The sequence below is a fragment of the Mchenga conophoros genome, linkage group LG6, assembly GCF_057382185.1.
Source record: "Mchenga conophoros isolate Kocher_MC1m ecotype Shallow Benthic linkage group LG6, M_conophoros_male_GT1.1, whole genome shotgun sequence".
NCBI classification, from domain to species: domain Eukaryota; kingdom Metazoa; phylum Chordata; class Actinopteri; order Cichliformes; family Cichlidae; genus Mchenga; species Mchenga conophoros.
Genome location: NC_140531.1, coordinates 1,390,538 through 1,399,764, shown reverse-complemented (window position 1 = coordinate 1,399,764; position 9,227 = coordinate 1,390,538). Strand labels below are relative to the sequence as shown.

Here is a 9,227-nt window from a genome sequence, read left to right as displayed (position 1 = left end):
GCCTTCGATGCTTTTCAGTGCTTCCTAGCCTTGGGTATCTTGCCCAAAGATATTTGGCATGCAGACTGGGATCAAACCACTAACTTTCCAGTCAGTAGATGACCTGCTCTACCTCCTGAGCTACAGCCACCCTTTATTTCAGCTTTTGCATTTTCTTTTAGTTTTTAAATTCCCTTAATACCCTACCTGGCACTATTTTATTGTCAGCTTTGGTCAGACTTTGTTTTACCATTTCTCTGTTCTGTGGGTTTTAAGGGGTGGCCGCCCACTCGATAGCACAGACAGTTTGTGTTTTGCTAGCGGCTGCTCTGCTTAAACAAACCCTGCTTTAAGATATTTCAAACAGTCTCCTCCAGACTGATACGGGTACCTCCAGCAGAACCAAAAACAGCAATGCTTGAATCCATAAGGGTTCAGATCAATAAGGATGTGACACTATTGAACTAAATGGCAGCAGAAGCTTCCTGTAATCCTGACAGTTCCATGCTTCCCCAGTTTACTCCAACTACAGAGACGGTGCTGTGGACAGCATAGGCCACCTGTGATGAGGAGCAGTGACGTAGCCTTGGAGGGAAACCCAAGACAGATCTGTTTCTTCCCATTGTCATACCTTGATTTGCTGGGGAACCTGGAGCAGGACCTGGTTACATACAGAGCCTGTGGTTAACTTGGTCCCCCTGCTCTGTAACCCAAGTAGACACAACACCAGTCCTGGTTTGATTCAGCTGAACTGGGAGCATGTGGTCCCAACCCTTATCTGCTGATTGGAAGGTGGTCTGCTTCCAGCATGACCAGCTCTGTGTCCAGCGGCTAACACTGCATATCAGACCACAGCTCTGGCAACAGCTGACTCCATTATTGGGGATGTCCAACCAAATTTACCTGTTTCAATCAATAGCCTTTATTGTCATTGTACAAGGTACAACGAAATTGGAGTGCCACTCCCTTGGTGCAAAATGCAATAATAAATATAAATATAAAATATAAAAAGTACAATAAAACAACCGAAGTACTCAAACAATAATAAGTACGATATATACAGAATAGCAACATTCATAGCAGCATAATATAGTGACAGTGGCAAGTATGGTATAGCTAAGCAGGTTCAATTGTTTTGTGCTTATTTACTACAGTGATAGCTCTGGGAAAGAAGCTATCCCTGAATCTGTTTGTCCTGGTTTTATGTGACCTGTACCGTCGGCCTGGTGGTAATAGTTCAAACAGTTGGTTGCTGGGGTGAGAGTGGTCCTTGATGATATTGCCAGCTCTGCTGAGGTTTGCAGTGACCTCCAGGCTGGCCAGAGAGCAGCCAGTGATCTTCTGGGCTGTGTTGATGACCCTCTGCAGTACTTTCCTGTCCGCAGCTGAGCACCCTGCATACCATGTTGTTATGCCGTACGTTAGGATGCTCTCTATGGTGGCTCTATAGAATGTCACCAGCAGCCTCTCCTCCAGGTTGTTCCTCCTGAGCTCTTAGGTTCCATTGTTCGTGGCATAGAGGGGAAAGCCTTTAACACAGTCATCATCACAAATGTTATCCACAAAGAGCAGTCTCAGATACTTACAAACCCCTCAAACATCTGTTCTCCTCAATAAAGATATCTGTGACATCTATGTTTCTGTCCCACTCCCTCCTGTGGCTGTGCGGTGTACGTTTATCAGGCTGCTATCTCTGAGCGTCTCGCTGTCATCAGCCTACCCCGTCCATCGTGTCTACTGCATTGAAATTTAAGCATCTTGTGGGAACACAGCATCCAAAGCTTCCAAACTGGCATCTCCTCTAACATCTTGTACTTTGTTATCCACCAAGAAACTCTCCTTAGTCCACATGTGCTGGCTAGTTAGACCACTACTTAAGTTCTAGCACCAGTTACTTTGGTTTCTCAGGCTTTGTCTATGATGTTCATGTGGAACCTGTACTGTTTATTAATTTCCCTCTTTATTCCACAGTTTTCCATGGCGTTGGTGCAGAAGCTGAATCTATTGGGATTATTTATGTGGTGTTTGCCATGCCAACACATCAATATAACTGCTCATATACCAAGCAAGGCTTGAGCTTTTAAATGTAAGAGTGTTTTTATCACAACAATTTCATCACTGAAAAGAAATTAGATTTTGTTTTTCTTCTTGAACCTTGGTTCCAGTAGGTTGTACTTTTGTACAGTGATCTTCATCTTGGTGATCTTGGGATTTGCAGTTGTTGTAAGCTCTCTTACAGCATTTCTAACCTTGTGTAAAGCTGACTTAACAACCTCACCTGAGGCTGCGTGGGGTCCATTCACTTCACACTGATCATTACCCAAAATATTCCACTCACTGCTCCTGTGAGTGTGCTGTCTGTAACTAAAACCACACGACATCTGTGTCAATTTAGCGTACGTGCTTGCTTCGGCAAGCGCGTACGCTAAATTGGATACGATACAGAGAAGATTAGCATGGCCCCTGCGCAAGGATGACACGCAAATTCGTTAAAAAGCAGAGTGGCTTTGGGGACAAAGGTGGCGCTCCTCCTCCTCTCAGTCCTGCAGGAAATGCAGCGGAGGTGTCGCCCAGAGGGGAGCCATTGAAATGCAGGGTGAAGAATGGCAGAGGGGTCGTTGATGATTTCGGCTGCCTGTCTGAGGGCCTGTTGGCTGAAAACCTGTCAGAGTTCTGACAGGCCAATGATCTTAGAGCACACTGATGCAGTGTGCTGCTGTCTGTTCCTGTATGAAGGCTGAGGGAGTGGAACCAGCAGGTGATGGAGAAGGTCCTGATGCTTTCCATGAAGGCGTAGTAAAAACTCATCATGGTGGGTGTGCTGACTCCAAAGGAGATGAGTTTCCTAAGGAGGTATAGCCGTTGGTGACGCCTCCTGAGAAGAAGAGCAGGGGGGAGAGCATACAGCCCTGGGGGGAGCCAGTGGAGGTGGAACGGAGACCGGAAAGAGAGCTGTTGACCCGCAGTCCTGTTGGTCAAAAAGTCCAATATCCACAGGATTAGCTGATCATCAGGTGAAATCGGGAGGAAAGTTTAGTGGGCAGGATATAAGGCTGCAGAGTGATGCACGCTGATGAGAAATCAGCAAACAGAAGTCTGGCGGAGCGATCAGGGAGCTCCAGATGTTTGTGGATGGAGTCCAAGATGAAGATTTTTGCATCATCGACACCTCTGCGTGCACGGTAAGCAAACTGGAGTGGGTCCATCAGGGGGTCAGTTGCTCTTACGATGTGCTGTTTTATGATCTTCTCCATGGCCTTCATCACCAGGGAGGTGAGGGCCACGGGACGAAGATCATTCAGAGACTTTGTGTTGTTTCTTTTGGGGATGAGGATGACTGTGGAGTGTTTCCACAGCTGGGGGACGGTGTGACTGTCGACTGAGGGTTGAAATAGAGTCCAGAACACACTTCCTAGGTGCCCTGCACAGTGGCTCAGAGCTCGACTGCTGATGTTGTCAGGGCCGGGTGAGCTCCTCTCCCTGGTCCTTCTGAGGGCTCTCACCACGTCCTCAGTGCTGAAGGTGAGTGCAGAGCTGCCAGGTTTGACTGAGGATCTGGACTCCTCAAGCTCGGTGATATTGTCCATCTCAAACCTGGTGTAGAAAGCGTTGAGGTCATCAGGGAGGGAGGAGGGGTTGCTGCCCTCCACCTGGATGGTTCTGGGGGTGGTGACCACAGTATCCACAGAGGCCATGGTTTTGAGGCCCTGCCAGGCTGAGCAGAGGTCCCATGTGGGGAATTTGTTTTTCAACAGTGTTTTTGTACTCCATGACTTGTTCGTTGATGTCATCAGAGGGAGAAAGAAGGCTGTCCCAGTCAGTGGCTTCGAAACATCCTTGTAGGATGAGGATACTTTCCGCTGTCCACTGCTTGATGTTTTTGGTGACCTTTTTAATCCTCTTGATGACTGGGGTGTAAGCAGGGGCCAGCAGCACGGTGTGGTGGTCTGCTGAGCCGAGAGGGCGGAGGAGTGGGGCTTTAAATGCATCTGGTACAGAGCCGTAGCATTTATCCAGAGTCTTCCCCTGATGTGTGCTGCATGTAACATACTGTTGGTATCCTTTAAGCGACTTGTCAGGGGAACAGTGGTTGAAATCACCCAGGATGAACTTGGGAGAGTCCGGTGATAGTTGTTCCAGTTTGTACAGAGTGTTGGTGAAGTAAATGGTAAATGGCTTTTCTAGTCCCTAAGGACCCAAAAGCGCTTTACACATTCAGTCATCCACACATTCACACACTGGTGATGGCACCTACATTGTAGCCACAGCTGCCCTGGGGCACACTGACAGAGGCGAGGCTGCTGGACACTGGTGCCACCGGGCCCTCTGACCACCACCAGTAGGCAACGGGTGAAGTGTCTTGCCCAAGGACACAACGACCGGGACTGTCCAAGCCGGGGCTCGAACCGGCAACCTTCCGATTACAAAGCGAACTCCCAACTCTTGAGCCACGATCGCCCCTTACTCTGTGTACTCTGTGGCTTTAGCTGCATCAGCTCTGGGGTGGATGTAAACCAAGATGATGAAAAGCTGTGGAAAGTCTCTGGGAGGTAGTAGGGGCGCAGGGAAACAGCCAGGAGCTCGATGTCTGTCGTGCACAGCTTCTCCCTCAAAGTGACTGTAGAGCACCAGCTGTTGTTTACATACAGACACACGCCACTGCCAAGTTGCTTCCTGATGCGTTTGCGGTCTCTGTCCAGACGAAGAGGTGGTGAAAGGGCCATCAATGTCCAGCGCGCTGTCGTTGCTGTTGTTTAATCACAATTCGGTGAATTCCAGAATGGAGGCAGTTCTGTACTCATGCAGGTGGTTGATGCAGGCTTGCAGCTCATCCAGCTTGGAGTGGAGAGACCGCACATTAGCAAGGATAATGAACGGGAGTGCTCGTTGTTTGTGTGTCTCCCTCTTTAGTCTGGCTCTCACCCCACTCTTCTTTAATCCCGCTCCTAGTTACCTTTTTATTGTGAGTTTTTCGATTTCCGTGTCCACTGAGTATTGCCCCGGGAAAGTAGTCCGTGGAAGCGGAGCGGAAAAGCCGGATGCCGGGCTGCAGCTGCTGCCGCAGCTGGATGAGGGAGTCCCTGGTGTAGGTGAGCCTTGGGGTCATGTTGAAGTGTCGGAAAAAAGTCCGAAAAATCACAGAAATTAAGAAAAGGAAAAGAATACAAATATACAGAGTAGACAGCAAAATACAACAATGAAAAGAGCAGTTAGAAAAAGAACGCAAAACTGCTCAGCTGATTGGCCGGTCGACCACACGAGCAGCGACCTGGAACCGGTAAATTCACATTGTAGTTCAAATAATGTTGTTACTGTGTTACAAAGGTTCTCACCTGTATTTGGACTGACTGCACTGGACCTCTCCACAAATAATGATGTGGTTCAATCTGCCAGGAAGTCTAGTGTTTTCTAGAAATAGCTAGCGCTAGCTCTTATCCTGCTCTCCCAATATGTTAATATTGGAACACCAGTAACTTGTCCTCAATAACAAAAATATGATATTGATGAGCCTTCAAAGTCTTTTATATAACCAATGTGTTTTTAACCAGCATTAAGGAGGTGTTAATGCTGGCATATCTGGTGTGCTACCACTTCCCATTCATGTAAGTTCAGGGGAACAAGTAGTATAATAGATTTAACAGTTATTTCATATATTATTCAATGAATAATGCAAATTAATAATTACATGGAAATTTTTAAAATAAAACCCAAAACAACTTCAGGTGATGAGTTAACTGCAGTTTAGTACCTGGATAAGCCAGAACATCTTACTATTCATCACTGATTGAAGAAAATAAGAACAACCCCAGGTTTCTCTTCAGCTCTGTAGCCAGGCTGACAAACAGTCAGAGCTCTGTTGAGCCAACCATCCCTTTAACGTTAACTAGTAATGACTTCATGAACTTCTTCACAAATAACATTTTAATCATTAGAGAAAAAATTACCAATAATGTCACGGCTGGCGGAGTGAGCCGTGTGGAGTGGAGGAAAAGGAGGACCCAAAATGCAGCAAACTGATGATACGAGTGACGTTTATTTACAAGGTGGTAGTGGCAAAAACAGGCAATGAAGCATGAGTAATTACAAACGGAAACCTAAACTGGGAGAAACTAAGTGACAAACCTGGGACCATACAAAGGGGTGCGGGGCAGAGAGACGCAGAGACAGGAACACCATAGAACGCAGATGAATGTAGATTAACGCAGTGATACATGGATGAACGCAGACGAGCCGACAACGAACACAGACCGACACCCACTATATATACACACACAAGGTAATCGGGTAATCGCACACAGGAGGGAAGAACAGCTGATCTGAATACACATGATGACTGGAGGACACAAGCTGAACACAATGACAACAGACACAGACTTTCAGAACAAAACAGGAAATCTAGAACCCGAACCGGACACAAGGGGGGGGGGGACACAGAATAACTAGAACAGAGGGAAATAATCACAAAACACAAAACGCTGGGTCAACGACCCAGGACCATGACAGTACCCCCCCTCCAAGGGCTGGCTCCAGACAGCCGACAAAAACAGACGACCAACCCAGGGCGGGCGGCGGGGGCCCAGGACAGAGGGACCAACACTGAACAAAACAAGCTCCAGCGAACCGAGGGAATTGTCCAAAACAAAAACACATGCTGGAGTACGAGAACAAAACACAGGTCAGGAGGCCGGCCCGGAGGCTGACAACTCAGAAGTCCAGGACAGTTCATCTTCTGAGGCCGGCCACGTCGGCGACGCAGATCCATAAGCCGACCGAGCGGAAGGCAGCGGTGGCGGAGTGGAGGCAGTTCAGGGGGCCGACCGTGCACACGGCAGCGGCGGCAACAGGGAAACCGTTCAGGGGGCCGACCGTGCGGACAGCAACGGCGGCGATGACACAAGTCAGGCGGCCGACCACGCAGAAGGCAGCGGCGCCGTCTAGGAGGTCATCCATGTTGACGATGACGCTCCACCAGCGGCCTGGCAGATGACCGTCGATGTCGAGGCAGCAGTTTGGGACCCGAAGGTGGCGTGGCCTTCGCAGCACCAGACGAGACCGAAGCAGAGGCTGGACCAGACGAGGCCGAAGCTGAAGCTGGACCAGACGAGGCCGAAGCGGAGGCTGGACCAGACGAGGCCGAAGCGGAGGCTGGACCAGACGAGGCCGACGAGGAGGCTGGACCAGGCGAAGCTGACGAGGAGGCTGGAGCAGTAGCTGGACCAGGCGACGGCGTGGGTGAAGCAGTAGCTGGACCAGGCGACGGCGTGGGTGAAGCCGTAGCTGGACCAGGCGACGGCGTGGGTGAAGCCGTAGCTGGACCAGGCGACGGCGTGGGTGAAGACACAGAGGCTGCAGCTGGCGAGGATGGAGACACAGAGGCTGCAGCTGGTGGCGATGATGGGTCTTGGGGCTGGACGGGCTCCTCGGGACCCCAGCTGACGAGGCAGAAAGCTGGTGGGGCTCCTCGGGCCCCCCAGCTGACGAGGCAGGAGGCTGGCTAGGTTCTCCTGAACCTCCAGCTGACGAGTCTTGAGGCTGGACGGGCTCCTCGGGCCCTCCAGCTGGCGAGACAGGAAGCTGGGCGGGCTCCTCGGGCCCCCCAGCTGACGAGGCAGGAAGCTGGTTGGGCTCCTCGGGCCCCCCAGCTGACGAGGCAGACTCAGGACCAGTGGGCACAGGGGCCCCTGGAACACACAGGACAAAACCAGCAGGCGCGGGGACCTCTGGTGGGCACAGTTCAGAACCAGTAGGCACACGGGCCTCTGGCAGGCACAGTTCAGAGCCAGCAGGCGCACGGGCCTCTGGCAGGCACAGAACAGAGCCAGTAGGCGCACGGGCCTCTGGCAGGCACAGAACAGAGCCAGCAGGCGCACGGGCCTCTGGCAGGCACAGTTCAGAGCCAGCAGGCGCACGGGCCTCTGGCAGGCACAGAACAGAGCCAGTAGGCGCACGGGCCTCTGGCAGGCACAGTTCAGAGCCAGCAGGCGCACGGGTCTCTGGCAAACACAAAGCAGACTGCAGCTGCACAGAGCATCGACTCAGCTCAGGCAGCGACAGCCGGATGCAGTCCTCAGCTGGCCTCTTAACCTCCAGGGGTCCAGAGTCGGTCGGGGGCTGGGACCCAGCCTCTGGGGAGGCCCTGGAGTGCGTCACAGTCTCTGGGCTGGCCAGCTGTTGCGGACTGACTACTGCGTTATGTGGTGTGTCTCTCTGCTTGACATGAACAGGTGAAAAACAGTGCTTTTCCGGTTGGATGGACTGGACTTGTAGTACAGGCGGAGCTGGTGAAGATGATGGCTGAATAGGTGATAATAAGGCGGATGAGTCTCTTGCCAACTGAGCTATTGACTGAGCTATGGATTGTAACCAAGTGTCTAATAGGTCTGGCTGTGACTGTAATGGGGGTGACGGTTGAGTGGCTAACTGAGGTAGCAGCTGCAGGGCAGCTAACCGAGCTACCGGCTGGGCAGCTGGCTCAACAAACACAGCCCCGGAATAAACAGTCATGCGAGCTGGCGAAACAGACGGAGTGTCTTTTCCACTCACCACAGCCGGCAAAACCTCCTGCCAGCCGGGCAAAACCTCCGGCGGGCCGGGCAAAACCTCCGGCGGGCCGGGAAAAACCTCCGGCGGGCCGGGAAAAACCTTCACCGCCGGGCTGGGTTGGGAAGCGGTAGCGGCTCGAGGGTGGAGGTGCAGCTCATGAAGGAGGAAGTCCCGTGCCAGCGGGTGAAGCGAGTCTAGCAGCCAGGAGTGTGCAGAGAGTAGCTGCTGTAGCCTGGCTTCTACAGCGCGGTGGAACTCTTCTCCCTCCTGCTCGAGCCACAGGTTTACCAACCTTGCGACTGTGTCGGTTACCTCCTCCCGAAACTCCCGGGTAGGTGCGAATGCTGCTGGGTCCATGTTGGTCGGCTCGTACTGTCACGGCTGGCGGAGTGAGCCGTGTGGAGTGGAGGAAAAGGAGGACCCAAAATGCAGCAAACTGATGATACGAGTGACGTTTATTTACAAGGTGGTAGTGGCAAAAACAGGCAATGAAGCATGAGTAATTACAAACGGAAACCTAAACTGGGAGAAACTAAGTGACAAACCTGGGACCATACAAAGGGGTGCGGGGCAGAGAGACGCAGAGACAGGAGCACCATAGAACGCAGATGAATGTAGATTAACGCAGTGATACATGGATGAACGCAAACGAGCCGACAACGAACACAGACCGACACCCACTATATATACACACACAAGGTAAT

General features: G+C 51.4%; 1 non-coding gene and 2 pseudogenes across 1 annotated transcript; 1 reads left to right on the top strand and 2 right to left on the bottom strand.

Annotated features, from left to right (window-relative positions):
• Nucleotides 1-1,473: 1,473 nt before the first annotated feature.
• Nucleotides 1,474-3,968, bottom strand: LOC146571821 (uncharacterized; annotated as a pseudogene).
• On the top strand, nt 2,380-2,488 carry LOC146571822 (U6 spliceosomal RNA). The gene has a single exon (XR_014892961.1). It is a non-coding gene; the product is annotated as a U6 spliceosomal RNA (small nuclear RNA).
• Nucleotides 3,969-4,737: 769 nt separating the features above from the next.
• On the bottom strand, nt 4,738-8,880 carry LOC146571820 (uncharacterized; annotated as a pseudogene).
• Between the last annotated feature and the right edge of the window lie 347 nt (nt 8,881-9,227).